The 20,584-nt window shown below is 48.9% G+C and overlaps 1 protein-coding gene across 2 annotated transcripts in view; it reads left to right on the top strand.

Annotated features, from left to right (window-relative positions):
- The first annotated feature begins 6,014 nt into the window (after positions 1 to 6,014).
- LOC137562489 (beta-1,3-galactosyltransferase 5-like) overlaps positions 6,015 to 20,584 on the top strand; it is a 114,114-nt gene continuing 99,544 nt past the window's right edge. For both annotated transcript variants that reach the window (XM_068273877.1, XM_068273876.1), the window contains exon 1: positions 6,015 to 6,145. The gene's annotated coding sequence lies outside the window, so the exon portion shown is untranslated. The remainder of the gene's footprint in view (positions 6,146 to 20,584) is intronic.

The following is a 20,584-nucleotide window of genomic DNA, read 5'->3' as shown; positions in this document are numbered from 1 at the left end:
AAGTGTCACCTGGTTCCCAGAGCCAAAAGGGAAATTGTGCCTTCCACAGGGAATATGTCCAAGCTAATTAACACCTTCCCCCCAGGCTGTCATTTCAGCTAAGACAGATTTCCCAGCTGTTCCTAAGCAGAGGGATACTGCACGTCAAATCTTGGTTCTATTGATCTGAGGCGCACTTGATGCAGGAATCGAGTGCGATCGTTCTTTTCTTCACGGGCGGTTCCAGGACGCGCCTGCGTCCCCGCAATCGTCCGTGACAGCCCTCCCCCTTGTCCGTGGCTTAGCCACTCATCCGCAAGATGTGTGGCGGCGCCGCTAACCTGGCTGACGGGCCTCGAGTTGCTGGTACGGCGGGAAAACCTATTGGAGCCTGTGGCTCGGTTCCCCTGGACCGGTCGCGGTCTGCTACCCTCAGGGTTGACCCAACATGGACCGTTCTGGACAGGGCGTTTGCGCCACTGCAGTCGGACGTGGTGTCTGCCGGGACTGCTGACAACGGGCAGTGGGTTGGTTAGGTCAACAGCCAGCCCACGCAGGGTTCCCCTGCTGAGTGGCTGTGGACCTAAGGGAACCCCGCGGGAATCCCTGGACCTTCCCAGCTCCTGACAGACGGCACATGCCCCGCAGTAGTTTGCTACATCCCTGTTCATCCGGGGCCAATAAAACTGGTTCCGAATACCGGCGAGTGTCTTGCGGACACCCGAGTGCCCTGTCAGAGGATTACCATGTGCGGATTTCAGCACATGTCCCCTGAACGCACTCGGGACCACAAGCCACTTGGTATCCGCGTGGGATCTACCTGTAGGGGGCTGTACAGACTCACTGTACAGTCTCCCACCTTCCCAGTACACCTTGAAAGCGGCCCCGTCTGCGAGGGGCTCAGCGGCTTGCTGCCTGAGCACCTCCAGGCTTGGGTCACGTTGTAGTGCGGCTGAGAATACGGCGCTGTCAGTTTCAGCCAACTGGCTCATGTCACACGAGGCCAGCGGCTGAGAGGTCTCATCCCTGTGGTCAGAGGAGGGGGAGGAGGCCGGAACCCCCTCCACCTGTCCTGAGCTCGGGTTCTGAGCAGTGCAGCTGCGCGGTACTGCTAGCACCGGTACACTGTCAGAATGGCACAGACGGACATTACTCAAATCATCATTGCATGCAGTAATGACATTGACAGGTATAGACATTTTTTCATTACAGACAGGTTGTACAGTAAACTCAGGTACAGTTACAGCATCATCACAACAGACAGTCTGTACATCAAACTCAGGTGCCTTTGAAGCAGGCACTATTGAACCTGGTACCCTTAAACTGGGCACATTCAACCCACCTCCCCCTGGTGCTCCCCCAAGTGTATAAAGTACCTGGTGGTGGGTGGAGAGTCCGTCTCCTTCCGTGAGCGACAATGCGGTCGTGGCAGGTTCATAGTAGGACACAAGCTTGCCCAAATCAGTCCCCAGCAACACAGGGACTGGGAGATCCTTCATAACCCCAACAACCCGTTCTTGGACTCCTCCCACTCCCCAATCCAGCTTCACTTTTGCGTGGGCTATGTGGAAAAGGGTGCCCTCTACTCCAGTAAGGGCAAGGGATCGGCTGGAGCTGATGCTCTCCTTTGGTACAAGGTGTGAGTGAACTAACGTGATGTCAGCTCCGGTGTCTCGGAATCCGGTGACAACTTTGCCGTTCACTCTAACAAGTTGCTGCTGGTCGGTTCGGTCGCGGATTTCCTTTCCTCGGGCAAACAGGACAAAATCTGATGATCCAGGCTGTGGTTCGCTGGCGGGTTGCCTCTGCTGTGGGTGAGGTGCAGGTGATGCAGATGATCCAGGTGCTGGTGGTGTCTGTCTCTGCTCCGGACAGTCGAATTTCATGTGTCCGGGCTGGCGGCAGTAGTGACAGGTGACCTCTCCAGGCGCTGCAGGCCTGGGTGCAGCAGCTGCGCTGGGTGGCCTCTGTGGCGGACGGCTCACAGGGGCAGGAGGGTCTGCCGAGGTATTGGGCTGACCTCCTCTCCAGCTGGATGGGACAGTTCTGCGGGTATCAGCCACCCGGGTAGTTGCAAAAGTCTCAGCAAGGTCGGCAGCGACAGTGGCTGAAGCCGGCCTGCGTTCTAACACAAACTGTCGTACATCAGCAGGGCAAATGTTCAGAAATTGTTCGAGGACTATCAAGTCCTCCAGGACGCCATAAGACCCTTTGGTGAGGCCTAGTGTCCACTGGCGGAGTGTGGTGAGCAAGCTGCTGGCCACATCTCGGTACGAATCAGAAGACTTTTTCTGCCAGGCCCTAAACTTTTTCCGATAGGCTTCTGGCGTCAGCTGGTACTTAGTAATGATAGCGTCTTTTATAGCAGCATAATCATTATCCTTCTCCGCAGGCAATTCTGCGAAGGCATCAAGCGCTTTGTAGCGCAGCAAAGGTGTCAGATGTCTGGCCCACTGGTCTTGGGACAGACGATACTGACGGCATGCTTTTTCAAAAGACCGCAAAAACAAGTCAATGTCTGTGTCTTTTTCAATATTAGCAAATTTAAATTTTGCACTTACGGCCCGGTGCAGCTCCTTCAGCAGGGAGGCTGGGCGGTGAACTCCGGCTGGCCTGTTGCACTTTTGCCATGTTTAGCTCATGCTGTCGTTGGCGCTCCCGTTCTCGCTCAGCGGCATCCCTCTCCGCGTGGCGTTCAGCAGCAGCAGCAGCAGCAGCAGCTTGCCGCTCCCGTTCCTCCCGCATTTGGCGCTCTGTCCGCGCTTCTGCAGATTGGCGCTCCTCACGCATGTACTGCAGGTACTTGTCCAGGTCAGTGTCCATCAGCTTTTGTAATGCCTGCTGCATTAGCGGATCAGTACAAACGGACAGTCCAGTACTGGCCGGTTCCAGGCGAGTACTTTCAGAAACTCTGGGATTGGGGTCCATACTGACAGTCTCTGGCGTAACTGTTGCAACAGGGCCCGCAGGATGCTCAACCTCTGTACGCCTAGGATCTTCAGCCTCTGGTTCCCCTTGCCTTGAGTCAGATGGGGCAGCGTCTACCTCAGCAGACACATCCAGCTCCCGCGGTTGCTGGGTATCCCATTGAAACAAGTCATTTACCATGTCCTGTTTGTTCCTGCGGAGGGTGTCAATGCCCCGCAGCTGACAAAGATTTTCCAGGTCGGATACGGCCATGAGCTTGTAGTTCCCGGACATTTCCATGCCAAATAAAATAAAACTTTTGGGGAGGGGTACTGGCTACACAGTCTCTCTGTATATATAAAAAATATATTGCCTTCCAGCTACACCAACGAATTAGTTCGTTTCTCGATAGCGCTAGCGCTATCGCAGATACTTTCAGCACAACACAGGTCCCACCCGCTGCCTAACACTGTCACAGGAGCCCTCAGTGGCTGACCGCACTTAGCCTTCTAAACGGTGCCAGCGCACAGATCGTGCGAACTCTGGTCGCAGTCAATGCGCAGGAACCGTTAAGAATTAGCCGCAGACAACTCAGAAGGGAGCCTGTGAGACACGAGTAATTACAACGTCACCTACTGGTTCAGAGTAAACTGCCACCACCGCGGTTACTATGGGACCGTGGGGCCCACTAACTGACTGACTAATCCTGCGAATAAAACGGTTAAACACGATATTCTGCCTAGCCAACAACAAACAAACAGTAGCGTATCTTCAGAGACCCGGGATCATTTCTGTGTGTGCTGATAAGCAGGGTAGCGAAACAGTGAATGACTTGGGGAAAGTCGTTTATTCACGCAATATAAATAATTAATATATACAGACAATTATGAAAATCAACAATTACTAAAACAGTAATAGCCAGTATGAAAAATAAAAGAAGGGAGAAAAATACTTAGTTCCTGGAAAGATGTCCTTATTGTGGGAAGAATCATAAAGTTCTTGGTTTCAAAGTCCAGAGTTCAGAGTTCAGACCAGGTGGATGCCAGCATATCCTCAAGCTGGCATCTGATGAGTGCAAGATGGTTCAGTGTGGAGGACACTGAGTTTGGGTCCTCAGCCATTCTTATGCCCCTGCTTCAGTAGGAGGGAGTGAGGGCGGGGAGCCATACACCCCCTTCAAAGATGAGATGAGCCCTCCCCTTGTACTGGGGCTAGAAATCATATCTACCCATATATGGGCTCTATCTCACAGAACCGTACAGGTCAGGGCAGATTTATTAACATTTTCAGGTCTGTCTCGATTTACCCAGCGCCCTGATACCAGACATGAGGGGTGGGACCCCTGTGGTATCATCAGGGCACTTTGAAACTGCCTAGCTGGCAGTCCTTACCTCCGAAGGTTCTGAAACTTCCTCAGAACCAGCACCGGGGCTCATGCTACACTTCCCCCATGTTTGGTGAAGCGGCCATCTCAGGAACCCCAGAAATATTACAGATCTGGGAAGTTATGGATTATGCCATGGGACTGAGGTTGTGTTCTAGCTGCTAACAGCTGACTTTCCTTTGATCTTTAGCAGAGAGCAGAGTGTCCAGACCTCCCGTGGATTCGTAGCCTGCTTGGCTGCACCTAGGCATCCTTTGGTTAATTAACATCTCCATGAGATCAGCTAAGTGTCACCTGGTTCCCAGAGCCAAAAGGGAAATTGTGCCTTCCACAGGGAATATGTCCAAGCTAATTAACACCTTCCCCCCAGGCTGTCATTTCAGCTAAGACAGATTTCCCAGCTGTTCCTAAGCAGAGGGATACTGCACGTCAAATCTTGGTTCTATTGATCTGAGGCGCACTTGATGCAGGAATCGAGTGCGATCGTTCTTTTCTTCACGGGCGGTTCCAGGACGCGCCTGCGTCCCCGCAATCGTCCGTGACAGGGGGGATGAAGTGAAAGGTATGCACTGACTTGATTAATACAATGTGCAGTCACACAGGTGTAGTTAACAGGTATGCACGGAGTGGTATATCACACTGCGTGCACTCACGTAGGTAGGTGTATATCACACTGCGTGCACTCACGTAGGTAGGTGTATATCACACTGCGTGCACTCACGTAGGTAGGTGGGTGCACTGAACACAACAGGTAGGTATATGCAGTGATGAGGTGGGTTCACTGAACACAACAGGTAGGTATATGCAGTGATGAGGTGGGTGCACGCAACACAACAGGTAGGTATATGCAGTGATGGGTATTACAATGTGCACCTGCTGTCACACACACAGGTAGTCACTGAATGTGCTGGGCCGGGCAGTGGCACACACACAGTATGAATTAGCAAGGCTGTCTATTCAACACCAGTGTCAGTGGAACACACACACACAAAAAAAAAGATCACAAGAACAAGATTAGCTCTCAAAAGAGCTGTTGTGGGGTGCTATTTTAGCAATAAGAATCAGCCAGGAGCAAGCTAACAAGCCTATAACTGCCTAACTAATCTTTCCCTATGAGAGTCTGCCAGCAACTGTCCCTTCTCTCACTATTGCAGGCACACGAGTGAGTGTAATGGCCAGCGGAGCCTGCCTTATATAAGGTAGGGAGTGGCTCCAGGAGAGAGTGTAGCCTGATTAGCTACAATGTGCCTGCTGACTGTGATGTAGAGGGTCAAAGTTGACCGTAATGGTGCACTATGGTGGAGAACCGAACTTCCGGAAAAGTTCGCCTTGGATGGTAAACGTGAACCACCGGAAGTTCGCTTGGAACCATTTGCCGGCAAACCGTTTGGGCCATCTCTACTTCTTGGATCCCAAGGTGTCAGGGTCATTTAAGACTAAGGCACGCCAGTCCCCTCTGCAGTGAGTGCCACTCTTTTTACCGTTTGTTGAGAAGACAAAGGTGGCGCAGACATGGTTCTAAACTCAAGACAATTATGGGTCGAGAAAACCTATAAAAAGTTAACCAGTAATCCATGTGTCGTAAATCTGGATGAGTTTCAAAATATTTGTTTGGTCAATGGTGGGTTGACTATACAATTCATAGTCATTGTTTATTTCTCATCCGGTTTGTCTGGTTTTTAAAATTTGCCAAGTATATGTAAGCCGAGCTTCCTTCCTGAACGCCAAACAGTTGTGGCCAGGATAGTCTTTATATATGAGATGCTGGGTCGCCCCATACAGAGGTCATCCCATAGGTTGCCCAGCTAAACTGGAGACTCTACACATTTATCTGCAGAAAACTCTGGATTGAAATGGGAGAAAGAATACAAACAGGTAACTACAAACGTTAGGACTCTATATTCCAGCCTATCACAGGTTGATCTGGCTGATATTTAATCTGAGGCGACAGGCGAGACATTGTACTGCCTACAGGGCAATTGCTTATCCTGATGGTGGTTGAGTACATGTTCATGCTTAAAGCAAGTCTGAAGCCAATTTTAAAATAAAAAAGATACCTAAGGAGAGGGAAGGCTCTGGGTCCTATAGAGCCCTCCTGGTCTCCTGCCGGTCTCCTTGTTCCACTGCAGGTTGCTCAGTTTGAATCTCCCACCGCGGTAGACTTTGCCAGTCTTCGTAGGCACTCGGGCTCCCGAAGACCGGCAACTCTGCACTGCGCTGTACGGAGCCTGAGTGCCTCCAAAGACTGTTGAAGTGTCCCCAACACGGAAGAGAGCAGTCCACAACCAATAACGGGGAGCCTGCAGGGCAATGTGGATATGCAGGAGAATGGGAAGGTTCTATAGGACCTAGAGCCTTCCCTCTCCTAAGGTGAGTATCTGTTTTTTATTTTAATACTAGCTGATTGCCCGGGTATGTATTTGGCTGGTGTTGGCTCCACCCACTTTTTCTAACCCTAACACACAATTACTCAATGTCCAAGTTTGTGAGCTTTGTGGTCTTTGGCATCAATAATTTGCATTGAAATGGAAAAATCTGATGGACTGTTTGTGGCTCCACCCCCTTTTCTGAATTTGAACCCCAGTCACCCAATGACTAACTGTACCAGGTTTGAGGCCTGTGCCATTAACAGTGCAAGAATGGCAGAAATGTAAATATTCTCTTGAAAAGCAATAGGTGAAGCTTTATTCACTTTTATAGGCTCCACCCACTTTTCTGAATATTAATCCCATTCACTGAGTGACCAACTGTGCAAAGTTTAAGAACCCTACCATTAACAGTGTAAGAATGGCTGCAGTTTACATTTTCCCAGTGAAATTTGTATTTGTCTCCACCCACTGATGACCCGGCGTTGCTCAGGTATGTATTTGACTGGTGATGGTTCCCCCTATTTTTTTCTAACCCTAACACACAAACACTCAATGACCAAGTTTGTGAGCTTTGGGGTCTTTAGCAGGGGCGTAGGGCCTGTGGTCGCAACGGTCGCCTCGGCGACCGGGCCCGGCTCCTGAAGAGGCGGGGGAGGGGCCCGGGGGGCCCATGTCCGTTTGGACTCGGAGATCCCTGCGTGCGTTATTGGGAGGGGGAGCTGCAGCCGTGGGGAGGGCAGCCCGACCTCTCCCCGGGCCCCCCCCCCCCTCAGATGCAGAGTGCGCGGCGCACGGAAGCGCTGTAGGCAGAACTCACCTGCCTGCGTTCCAAGCGCCGCTGGTCTCCTCCCGCTCTGCATAGATCTGCTGTTACACACTGCTTCCGGCTAAACAGGAAGCAGTGTGTAACAACATCTATACAGAGCGGGAGGAGACCAGCGGCGCAGGGACGGAGGTGAGTTCCGCCTACAGCGCTTCCGTGCGCTGCGCACTCTGCATCTGAGGGGGAGAGGAAGGGAGGGAGAGGGCAGCTAGCGACCTACCTACCTACCTAACCTACCCTGGGGGGCCAGCTACCTACCTAACCTATCCTGGGGGGCAGCTACCTACCTAACCTACCCTGGGGGGCCAGCTACCTACCTAACCTATCCTGGGGGGCCAGCTACCTACCTAACCTATCCTGGGGGGCCAGCTACCTACCTAACCTATCCTGGGGGGCCAGCTACCTACCTAACCTATCCTGGGGGGCCAGCTACCTACCTAACCTATCCTGGGGGGCAGCTACCTACCTAACCTATCCTGGGGGGCCAGCTACCTACCTAACCTATCCTGGGGGGCCAGCTACCTACCTAACCTATCCTGGGGGGCCAGCTACCTACCTAACCTATCCTGGGGGGCCAGCTACCTACCTAACCTATCCTGGGGGGCCAGCTACCTACCTAACCTATCCTGGGGGGCCAGCTACCTACCTAACCTATCCTGGGGGGCCAGCTACCTACCTAACCTATCCTGGGGGGGCCAGCTACCTACCTAACCTATCCTGGGGGGCCAGCTACCTACCTAACCTATCCTGGCGGGCAGCTACCTACTCTAACCTATCCGGGGGGGCAGCTACCTACTCTAACCTATCCTGGGGGAAAGCTACCTAATCTATCCTGGGGGGCAGCTACCTAACCTATCCTGGGGGGCACCTACCTCATCTAACCTATACTGGGGGGCAGCTACCTAATCTAACCTATACTGGGGGGCACCTCCCTATCTAACCTGGGGGCACTTAATTGTCTAACCTGTATTCGGGGCACCTAGCTAGCCTATACAGGTGGCAACTATACTGGCTACCTATATTGGAGGCACCTACCTAACTAACCTATACTGGGGGCACCTACCTATCTAACCTATGCTGGGGGCAACTATTCTGGCTACCTATATTAGAGGCACCCACCTAGCTAACCTGTACTGGCGGCGCCTGCCTATCTAACCTATACTGGGGGCAACTATACTGGCTACCTATGCTGGAGGCACCTACCTGGCTAACCTATACCGGGGGCAACTATACCTGCGTACCTATGCCTGGCTACCTATACTGGGGGGACCTATAGCTGGCTATAGGGATTCGGATATGTGTGTGCGTCGGGTGTTGCCGGGGGAGGGGGGGCTGTTGTTGCCGTGGGGGGCCCACATCCAGATTCCGCATCGGGGCCCAGAGGTTTGTAGCTACGCCACTGGTCTTTAGCATCAATAATTTGTATATTCCCATAGAAATTAAACAAATCAGATTGGCTGTTTGTGGCTGCGCCCCCTCTCCAGCATTTGACCCCAGTCAATCAATGACCAACTGTAGCAGGTTTGAGACATCTGCTATTACCAGTGTAAAAATGGCAGCAATTTAAATATTCCCATTGAAAATCAACAGGTGAATTTTGATTGGCTGTTATAGGCTCCACCCACTTCTCTGAATATTAATCTCAGTCACCCAGTGACCATCTGGGTAAAGTTTGGGAACCCTGCCATAATCAGTGTAAGAAAGACTGCAGTCTACATTTTCCCAGTGAAATTTGTTTTTGGTTCCACCCACTTTTTGTAACCTGGACACACAGTCACTCAATGCCCAAGTTTGTGAGCTTTGGGGTCCTTGGCATCAATAATTTTTATTTTCCCATGAAATGAAACAAAACTGATTCACTGTTTGTGGCTCTGTCCCCTTTTCTGCATTTGAGCTCCAATGACCAACTGTAGCAGGTTTGAGGCATCTGCTATTACCAGTGCAAGAATGGCAGCAATTTTAATAATCCCCTTGAAAATCAACAAGTGATTTTGATTGCCTTTTTTAGGCTCCACCCACTTTTCTGAATATTAATCCCAGTCACCCAGTAACCAGCTGTGCAAAGTTTTAGAACCCTGCCATTAACAGTGAAGAAGGGCTGCAGTTTACAATTTCCCAGAAAAATCTGTTTTTGACTCCACCCACTTTTTGTAACCTTGACACACAGTCACTACTCAATGACCAAGTTTGTGAGCTTTTGGGTTCCTGGTATCAAAATTGTGTGAATGGAAGCAGTTTATCCAGAAAAGCAAATCTGATTGGCTGTTTGTGGCTCCGCCCCTTTAGTGAATTTAAACCCCAGTCACTTGATGACCGACTGCAGGTTTGAGGCCTCTGCCATTAACAGTGTAAGAATGACAGCAGTTTCAATATTCCCCTTGAAAATCAATAGGTGAATTTTGATTGGCTCTTGTAGGCTCCACCTACTTTTCCGAATATTAATCCAAGTCCCCAGTGACCAACTGTGTCAAGTTTGAGCACCCTGCCATTAACAGTGTAAGAATAGCTGCAATTTATATTTTCCCTTGTAAAAAGTTAGTTGTTTTTGGCTCCGCCCACTATTTCTAACCTTGACATACAGTCACTCAATGACCAAGTTTATGAGCTGTGGGGTCTTTGGCATCAATAAATTGCATTCTACCATTAAAATTAAACAAATCTGATTGGCTGTTTTTAGCCCGCTCCCTTTGCAAAATTGAAACCCCAGTCTCCCAGTGACTGACTGTACTAGATTTGAGGCCACTGCCATTAAGAGTGTATGAATGGCAGCAATGTAAATATTCCCCTTAAAAATCAAAAGGTGAGTTTTGATTGACTGCTGTAGGCTCCACCCACTTTCCTGAATCTTAATCTCATTCGCCCAGTGACCAAGTTTGAAAACCCTGCGATTAACAGTGTAAGAAAGGCTGCAGTTTACATTTTCCCATTTAAAATGAATGGCTGAAATTTGATTGGCTGTTTTATGCACCACCCACTTTTCCTGGATTTGTAACCTCGGTCACCAAATGACCAACTGTGCCAAGTGTGGGGACTCTGGCTTGATTACTGTGAGAATGGCAGCCTTTTAAATTTTTTCCATTGACATGAATGGGTGAAATCTGATTTGCTGTTTGTAGCTCCGCTCAGGTGTGCAGGGGGGACACGAGACCCCCAGAACATATCATCCCAGGTAGTAAGGGATCTATATACCAAGTTTCGTTCAAATCGGTCAAGCTGTTTTTGCGTGATCGCGGCACATACATACACGCACACACACACACATACATCCGATTTTATATATATATAGACTAGCAGACCTAAGCCCATTTAAAAACTGGCTCTAGGTCCAGGGGCATAGCTAGGGTATTTGACACCCGTTGCGGATAATTTACCGACCCCCTCCCCCTAAAAAAACCGCGAAGCTAGGTAGGTGCCCCCAATACAGGTTAGATAAGTAGGTGGCCCCAGTATAGGTTAGATAGGTAGCTGCCCCCCAGTATAGGTTAGATTAGGTAGGTGCCCCCCAGTATAGGATAGAAAGGTAGCTGCCCCCCAGTATAGGTTAGATAGGTAGCTGCCCCCCCAGTATAGGTTAGATTAGGTAGGTGCCCCCGATTATAGGTTAGATTGGTAGCTGCCCTCCCAGTAAAGGTTAGATTAGGTAGGTGCCCCCCATTATAGGTTAGATAGGTAGCTGCCCCCCAGTATAGGTTAGATTAGGTCGTTGGCCCCCAGTATAAGTTAGATAGGTAGCTGCCCCCCAGTATTAGGTAGGTGCCCCCCATAATGGAAGAGGGAGCCACAGCCACGGTGAGGGCAGCCCGACCTCTCCCTCCCTTCCTCTCCCCGGGCCGCCCTCTGTGCTCCCCCCTCCAGACTGTAGAGTAATGCGCAGGGAAGCGCTGTATACAACTACTCACCTCCCTGGTTCCAATCGCCGCTCACTCGCCGCTGGTCTCATCTCTGCATAGACGCTGATACACACGCTGCTTCCTGCTAAACAGGAAGCAGAGTGTGTATCAGCGGCTATGCAAGAGGAGGAGACCGGCGGCGATTGGAACCAGGGAGGTGAGTAGATGTGTATTGCGCTTCCCTACGCATTACTCTGCACCCGGCGGCACGGTGACCCACCGCACACCCGCCGCCGCCATACCGCGCGACCGCCAAGCGCGCGACCGCCAAGCGCGCACCCGCCGCACCGCCCGGCTGCCCGCCGACCCGCCGCGCATCCGGCCACCCACTCACACGCCGCCCGCTCAGCTCCCTGGTTCCATCCTCCTGTCCCCGTGTAGCGTTGTCCATGCTGCGCACATGCGCACAGCAGTTCAGCACGGACAACGCTATACAGGGACAGCGTTACGGACACAGGGAGATTATTATAGCGGATTCACTTCAGACTCCCTTTAATATTGGCTTATACATACTGCTATTCTACTGTTGCTGTGAACTAGTTTCACTGCAAGACCAAAGTCCCCAAACTTGGTGAATTGTGGTAAATAATAAGGGAACGTAGCTCTTTTCATTTTGGTTTATGGTCATATTTTTTTCTTAAAATTACAGAATCTTGAGATAAAACTGAGGCAATTTTTTTTCCTCTTTGTCTTGTCTTCGGAAGCAAAATGTTGCTATTCATGGAAAAATGTCAATGTGGTATGATTTTTTTATGGTTATCCATTTACTTCAAATATTGTTTGGTTGCTTTATTGATTTTTGGAAGGTCTGGACTTTGTTTTAGCCTCTTTTTTTCCTTTATGTTAATAATCATACTCAGTATTACATTTATAGACTCTGCCTCTGATGATAGTGGCGTAGCAATAGGGGGTGCATATGTTGCAGCTGCACCGGGGCCCATGGGCTAGAGGGGCCCTGAGAGGCCCTTCCTCAACCACAGTATTAGCTCTCTGTGATGGGCGAACATCCAGATGTTCGGGTTCGGGGGGGGGGTGCGGCCGAACATGCCCCCGATATTCGGCATGTTCGGGCCAAACCCCGAACCCAACCCGAACATGTCCCTTTGGGGCCCCTATAGGGTCCCAGCATAAAGGGAGAGCATGCCCCGAGCGCGGGGGGGGGGGGGGGGGGGGGGCGGTCGGAAATGCCCCCCACCCCTCCCCGCTAAGCTCTCCCTTCTGCTGGACCCTATAAAATTAAATAGAAGTCCCCCAAAGTACCTGTAGCAGGCTGGCAAGGAAGAGGACAGGAAGCGGGCAGCCGGCGATCACAGGCGCTAGTACCATCTGGTACTTCCGCCCTCTCTCTGACGCACTTCCTGTTTACATTTGTAAGTCGCGTCAAGAGAGAGCAGAAGTACCGCGATGATGTGTACGTGTATTTCCGACTCCCCCCCGCGCTCAGGGCATGCTCTCCCTTTATGCTGGGACTCTATAGGGGGCTTTGTTCGGCCGGACACGGCTGTGTTCGGCGGAACACAAAAGGCCTGTTCGGGTTCGGGCAGCGTGCCCGAGCACCCTCCCGAACACCGTGAGGTGTTCGGGGGGTGCCGAACCGAACCCGAACAGGCCAAAATCCGGGCGAACCCGAACAGTGGCGAACACTGTTCGCCCATCACTTCTATAGATACTTTGAATAGTAGGGATCATTAACACCTTCTTGCACCTCTGACACTGTAGTTGCCATTGGCAGGTTTTGGTGCGCCATATCAATTGTTATGTATAGAGTGCTTGGGGGGCCCAGTGTAAAGTTTGCACCGGGACCCAGAGCTCCTTAGCTAAGCCAGTGTAGACAGAAGCCTGGCAAGTAATAACTTGACTCATAAAGTGGACACTAGAACTCACAGAAAACCCTGTAGTGGGGCACTGGCTATGAGCTGGCATGCCGGCCATATAATGAAATTTATATTATAATACAGGAAAATGAATACTTACCTATCGGAAATGTTCCTTTCCTGGTGCATTTATGGGTTGTGGCCCCGCCCCTGAACCCTATTGGACACCATAACTATAAATTTGTTGAGAGTATCACCCACCAGTATTCTAGTAACTATAGTCCTCCCTGTTTTGAGGGTGGGTTCGTATGCTGCCATGGAAATGCACCAGGAAAGGAACATTTCCGATAGGTAAGTATTAATTTTCCTGTTTCCCTGGTGCTTCCATGGCAGCATACTATGGGATTTAACTAGCAAGAACAAACAGGGAGGGTAAAGGAACACTATTTTTTAACATTAGTAGGATAAGAAATGATTGATTTTCCCACATTTGAAGAGCTAAGGACTGAAGGGTCAACTCTAATATTCAACAAAAGCAAATGTCGAGGACCATGCAGCTTTATAGATTGTGGCTGCAGACACACCGGCAAGAAATGCCCACGATGAAGTTACACTTCTGGTTGAGTGAGCGAATGTCTGGCCAGGCAGGCCTTAGCCTTATACACACAGCAGATGAATTCCCGAATCCAAGCCGCTAACATCCTGTAAGGTGCTTCTTAACCTTTTCTGTAACCAGAAGAAACTAACAGGAGATGGGTTGACTGTCTGAAAGATTCTGTGATCTGCAGAAATCTTTTTAAAGAGCATGACACGTCCAGAGGATGAATGGATCAAAATTGTCAAAACTCCAATTGCCAAACTCCTGTTTTCTTGCAGAACAGAGGAGAGTACATCCCTTTGCCTCTCTGTGAGCGAGGTACCTCCAGTACTGCATCTTGCACTATTAATTGTTTGGCATATTGAAGACGACAGACTTTTCTCTCTGGATGATGGTAGACAGGTAGGCATAAACATATCTTGCAGAGTGATTTAAATCTCCACCGATAACACTCGAGTTGGCCTGAAACCCCGCCCCCAGAAGCGTGGATGGATGGGGACCCAAAAGAACCTTCCTTGGGCTTGTCGATTAGCTGGACCAATCTTGACTGCCTTAGAGAGAGGGCTGAATGAGAAATTTGCCATTTTTTAAAAATTCTTATCTGGGTTAGGCCCCGTTCACACTTGCGTTTCTGTAAAGAACGGACCGGATGACCGGACCGGATCTGGATCCGGATCCGGTCCGTTTGCATACGTATTGATACGGCTGCGATCCGGATCCGTTTGGTAAAAAAGATACAAACTATATAAATATTGTTGGGGTCTGGGAGGTCAGCAGAAGGTGCACATGTAGAATCAGGTCCTCCGCTGTGTAGGGCCTCACCTCCACGTCCGACATACTGCCATACAGCTCCAGCACAAGTCACTGCTGCTCCACTCCAGAAATGCTGGGCCCATGTGTCCCCATCCAAAATGGCCGCTAGAAAACGCATAGGAAGTGGGGTAGAACATCAGGTTTTTATAGCCAGTGTGTTCTGTGCTTTCCATTTCCCATTGGTTTCTATGCACGGATGGTGCAGTCAGGCTCCGGTCCGGGTGCGTCGGCCGGATGATCCGGACTGAAAAATAGAGCATGTTGGAAAATTGTCCGGAGTCCGGATCCGGTCCGGACGGAACGGACGCGTGTGAACGGCCGCATAGACTTTGCATTGCTATGCGGAACGTCCGTTCCGTTTGTACAGTATACGGTCCGGATCCGATCAGGCAAATCCAAACAGCGAACGCTAATGTGAACCGGGCCTTATAGGAACAGAAATTCCTGAATCTTTGCTGGAACGGATTTCTCTGTACAAATCTTTGAGTCTTCTATCTTGAGGAATATCTCCAGATTTTCCTCCTGTTTATTATCGACTTTGCTTCTTTCTTCAGGAATCACTCTTCTGATTTCTTTCATTAAAGGAAAGGCAAGTCCAACCTCGGTAAGATGTGGATAATAATTTACCTACTTCTATGGAAGGATCTTCTGGTTCTTTCCACTGTAAAAAGATTCTTTAGTGGAAAATACCATTACCTTCTGTTTCAGAACCAACCTCTTGTTTAGAATCAACTTGGAAAGATCTATCACTCTGTGAAGTTGACAGAACTGCAACTGGTGCTTGAGAACGTATTTCCCGTCTTACTGCTTGCTTCATAAAGATGTGATATTTGAAAGAAATCTTCAGATTGGTCTTCAGAATTTTCAGTATAACAATTCACACAAATATTCTTATCCGGCATCGCCATTCTTCCACACCTCCAGTAAGCCGATTTTCCTGTAGAGAGGTTGGAGAAGAGTGGAGGCGGAGTGTGCCGAGTCAACCGGGATCTAGAATGACAATTCGATCTTGAGGATGGAGATCTTCTAGAATTCTCTTTATTCAGACAATGCCTCCTGTGATCAGATTCAGAATATCTTCATGAAGAGTGTGAATGCCGACGATGTCATGAACTTTCTGGAGAACGTCAATCTTCAGTGTTATTAGGTCAAGAGGGGCTGTATTGGAATACAATTTCGTACTTGTAACACCCAATGACCCCCCCCCCTTTTTTTTTAAAGTTCGCCCTAGAGTCCCCTTTCTATGGGCTTTTGTCTGGTCTTTAGAGCTGCGTGCCATATTTCCAGCAGGAATAGGCTGCAAGAGTCAAATAGTAAGAGTAAGTTTTATACAAAAAAAAAAAAATGATTTTCGGATATTGTTGTACGATACCTTTAAGAAGAGTAAATTAATCCCTTGGGAGAAAATGACTTCTCACAGGAGTATTAGCAGCGTCCCTGCAACTTTAAAATAGCAACATTTCTCTAAGCTATACACTCCTTAAAAAAATCCATGAGGCTGTGAGCATGCTCAGAAGAAAGCTGCCCACAACCAAGATGGTTGCAACATCACCCAAGTACGGGCAGACAGGAAAAAGCTACTGGCCTATATAAAGAAGTGCACACTCGCGCGTGCGTGCTATACATACACCCGCACGCTCGTGAACACTAGTGTTGGGCGAACATCTAGATGTTCGGGTTCGGGCCGAACAGGCCGAACATGGCCGCGATGTTCGGGTGTTAGACCCGAACTCCGAACATAATGGAAGTCAATGGGGACCCGAACTTTTGTGCTTTGTAAAGCCTCCTTACATGCTACATACCCCAAATTTACAGGGTATGTGCACCTTGGGAGTGGGTACAAGAGGAAAAAAAAATTAGCAAAAAGAGCTTATAGTTTTTGAGAAAATCGATTTTAAAGTTTCAAAGGGAAAACTGTCTTTTAAATGCGGGAAATGTCTGTTTTCTTTGCACAGGTAACATGCTTTTTGTCGGCATGCAGTCATAAATGTAATACATATAAGAGGTTCCAGGAAAAGGGACCGGTGCTAGCAACGTCTGAATCTCACGAAATGTCTCATGCAGGTAGAAGACATATTGTTAGACTTGGATTCCAAAGATGGGGTCCCTACATCTCTGCAAACCAGAGTTACAGGGGTCCAAAATTGGTAAAATCCCCCATAGGATTTCATTGCCTCCCTATTTCACTTTCCAAAATCTCACATCTTTTCAAAGGGCAATGGCTCAGCAGTACCAAATTTTCTAGCATTGTAGGGACCCTTAGGGGGATCATGACTGGTGAGTTTTGCCACTGCTGAGCCATTGCCCTTTGAAATGGTGTGAGATTTTGGAACGGTAAATAGGAGGCCCAATGAAAGCCTATGGGGGATTTTACCAATTTTGGACCCCTGTAACTCTGGTTTGCAGAGATGTAGGGACCCCATCTTTGGAATCCAAGTCTAACAATATGTCTTCTACCTGCATGAGACATTTCGTGAGATTCAGACTTTGCTAACGGCCATTGCTGCGATTTATGTACGTCACCATCACTACCATTGAAATAGCCCAAATAAACAGGTTTTTGTGACCCTAGGCTATGACCTCTTTGGCCTAGGGGCCCGAAACTCACCAGTCATGTTCCCCCTAAGGGTCCCTACAATGCTAGAAAATTTGCCACTGCTGAGTAATTGCCCTTTGAAAAGATGTGAGATTTTGGAACTGTAAATAGGAGGCCCAATGAAAGCCTATGGGGGATTTTACCAAATTTGGAGCCCTGTAACTCTGGTTTGCAGAGATGTAGGGAACCCATCTTTGGAGCCCAAGTCTAACAATATGTCTTCTACCTGCATGAGACATTTCGTGAGATTCAGACGTTGCTAACGGCCATTGCTGCGATTTATGTACGTCAGACTCGCCACCATTGAAATTGCCCAAATAAACAGGTTTTGTGACCCTAGGCTATGACCTCTTCGGCCTAGGACTGCATTGAACGTGACCCACGCATTGTGCGCATTCTGGACAACACCAATTACTGGGTTTATACCCTTCTGGATCCACGGTACAAACACAATGTTCCAACACTGCTTGAAGAAAGAGCCAGACAGGTCAAAATGGAAGAATACCAGCAGGCCCTTGTGGAGACTTTAGAGAGGAGATTGACATCCTCCCCCTCCTCTAGCCAGTTGTACGCCGACAGACTGACTTCCGCAAACCCAGGACGACCAGGAGGGCAGCAAACAACACAAGCCGCAGCTAGTGCCCAAAAGGGAATGGTATCTGCAGTGTCCTTGGAGTGGGAAAATTTTCTGACACCCATGCAGCAGCACACAGAACAGCAAGCGTGCAGATCCACCTCCAACACCGATCGCCTGGAGAAGATGGTCAAGGACTACATGTCAGATGGCGTAGCTGTGTTGAACAATCCATCTGCACCCTTCAACTATTGGGTATCGAAGCTAGACACCTGGCACAAACTGGCAATGTACGCAATAGAGGTGCTGGCTTGCCCGGCAGCCAGCGTTATGTCGGAACGCTGTTTCAGTGCTGCCGGAGGCATCGTCACAGATCGGCGGCGTATCCGCCTCTCCACAGAAAATGCAGACCGTCTGACTCAAATTAAAATGAATCAATCCTGGATTGGAAACGACTACGCAACACTCCCGGACCCCAACCAAGTAACATGAACAATGAACATCTGTGATGGGTTAGCGTTTCCGGTCCCTGTTTATTGAACCTCTCATCTGTATTACATTTATGACTGCATGGCGACAAAATGCAAATTGCTATCCGCACGCTTCTTGTCCTCATGCAAGGCCTGGGTTGTTGTGTCTCAAAGCGTGGCCTTCTCCTCCTGCGCCACCCTCCTCCTGTTCCATCACGTGTGCTGCTGCTGGGTTAGCGTTACCGGTCCCTTTTCCTGGAACCTCTTATATGTATTACATTTATGACTGCATGCCGACAAAAAGCATGTTACCTGTGCAAAGAAAACAGACATTTCCCGCATTTAAAAGACAGTTTTCCCTTTGAAACTTTAAAATCGATTTTCTCAAAAACTATAAGCTCTTTTTGCTAAATTTTTTTTCCTCTTGTACCCACTCCCAAGGTGCACATACCCTGTAAATTTGGGGTATGTAGCATGTAAGGAGGCTTTACAAAGCACAAAAGTTCGGGTCCCCATTGACTTCCATTATGTTCGGAGTTCGGCCATGTTCGGCCCGAACCCGAACATCTAGATGTTCGCCCAACACTACACGTGACCCGTTCGGCCAATCACAGCGCTAGCCGAACGCTCGGGTAACGTTCGGCCATGCGCTCTTAGTTCGGCCATATGGCCGAACAGTTTGGCCGAACACCATCAGGTGTTCGGCCGAACCCGAACATCACCCGAACAGGGTGATGTTCTGCAGAACCCGAACAGTGGCGAACACTGTTCGCCCAACACTAGTGAACACTGCCCACCAATACATCCTGTCCTGCCACTGCAGAATGCAGAAAACCGGCATTTACCAAACCATGAGACTACTCCAACCAGGAGGTGAGGGAGAAAGGATGGAAGGAGATAGAAGCAGATAGAAAGCAGGGAAGAAAAGGACAGACAGGCAGGTAACTCATGCAGCCATTGCACACCTGCATGCATTTAGCACAGGAACTAATGCAGCCATAGTTCAAGTAATGCAGCCATAGTTCATTTGTATGCATCTTGCACATGAAAGTAATGCAGCCATAGTTCATTTGTATGCATCTTGCACATGAAAGTAATGCAGCCATAGTTCATCTGTAAGCATTTTGCATGTGAAAGTAACGCAGCCAAAGTTCATTAGTATGCATGTAGCACATGAAGGTAATGCAGCCACAGTTCGTTAGTATGCATGCAGCCAGAGTTCATTAGTATGCATGTAGCACATGAAGGTAATGCAGCCAAAGTTCATTAGTATGCATGTAGCACATGAAGGTAATGCAGCCAAAAATCATTAGTATGCATGTAGCACATGAAGGTAATGCAGCCAAAGTTCATTAGTATGCATGTAGCACCTGAAGGTAATGCAGCCAAAGTTCATTAGTATGCATGTAGCACATGAAGGTAATGCAGCCAAAGTTCATTAGTATGCATCTAGCACATGAAGGTAATGCAGCCAACGTTCATTTTATGCATCTAGCACATGAATGCAGTGCTGGGGCGAAATTACGCATGAGCGTAATTACGCACCCTAATTCAATGCAAATTTACGCGTAACTTACGGTCTTACGCGTAAGTATTTACGCGTAAGCAGTAAAGTGGTATCGTAATTATGCTGTCTACCGTAATTGCTAGGTATGCGTAATTTTATGAAGACTTATGCGTAATTTTACGCGTAATTACGAACATCAAAACTCCCCTTTTCTAAGACTAGCCAATCAGTCAAAATCCTAAGCAACCAATAGTATCTTCTCCCGCCCTTCAGTATATAAGCGTACGTCTTGACGAATACGAATGATGTGTACGCAATAGCTATCACATTGACGGCTATTGGGTACAGATCGTCCGTATGCGTAAAAAAGTACGCATTAATGGGTATTACGGCACTACGCGTAACATCGTAGCGTAAGCGTCTACATTACGGTATCCTTACACGTAACTGCGTAAATTAACGCGTAATTACGGTGATGAACTGTAGATAATTTCCTTTGCTTGGAACCGTAATTGCGTAATGCGTAATAGCGTAAAATTACGCGTAATGATCCGTAAGCGTAGATTTTTCCATTACGACCAGCACTGCATGAATGTAATACAGTCATTGCTCACCTGTATGCATTTAGCACAGGATACTGATGCAGGCATTGCTCACCTGTATGCATTTAGCACAGGGTACTGATGCAGCCATTGCTCACCTGTATGCATTTAGCACAGGATACCAATGCAGCCATTGCTCACCTGTATGCATTTAGCACAGGACACTGATGCAGGCATTGCTCACCTGTATGCATTTAGCACAGGACACTGATGCTGGCATTGCTCACCTGTATGCATTTAGCACAGTATACTGATGCA

This window comes from Hyperolius riggenbachi, chromosome 3, assembly GCF_040937935.1.
Source record: "Hyperolius riggenbachi isolate aHypRig1 chromosome 3, aHypRig1.pri, whole genome shotgun sequence".
Taxonomy (NCBI): domain Eukaryota; kingdom Metazoa; phylum Chordata; class Amphibia; order Anura; family Hyperoliidae; genus Hyperolius; species Hyperolius riggenbachi.
The sequence above is the reverse complement of the archived record's forward strand: the minus strand, read 5'-3'. Positions and strand labels throughout refer to the sequence as shown.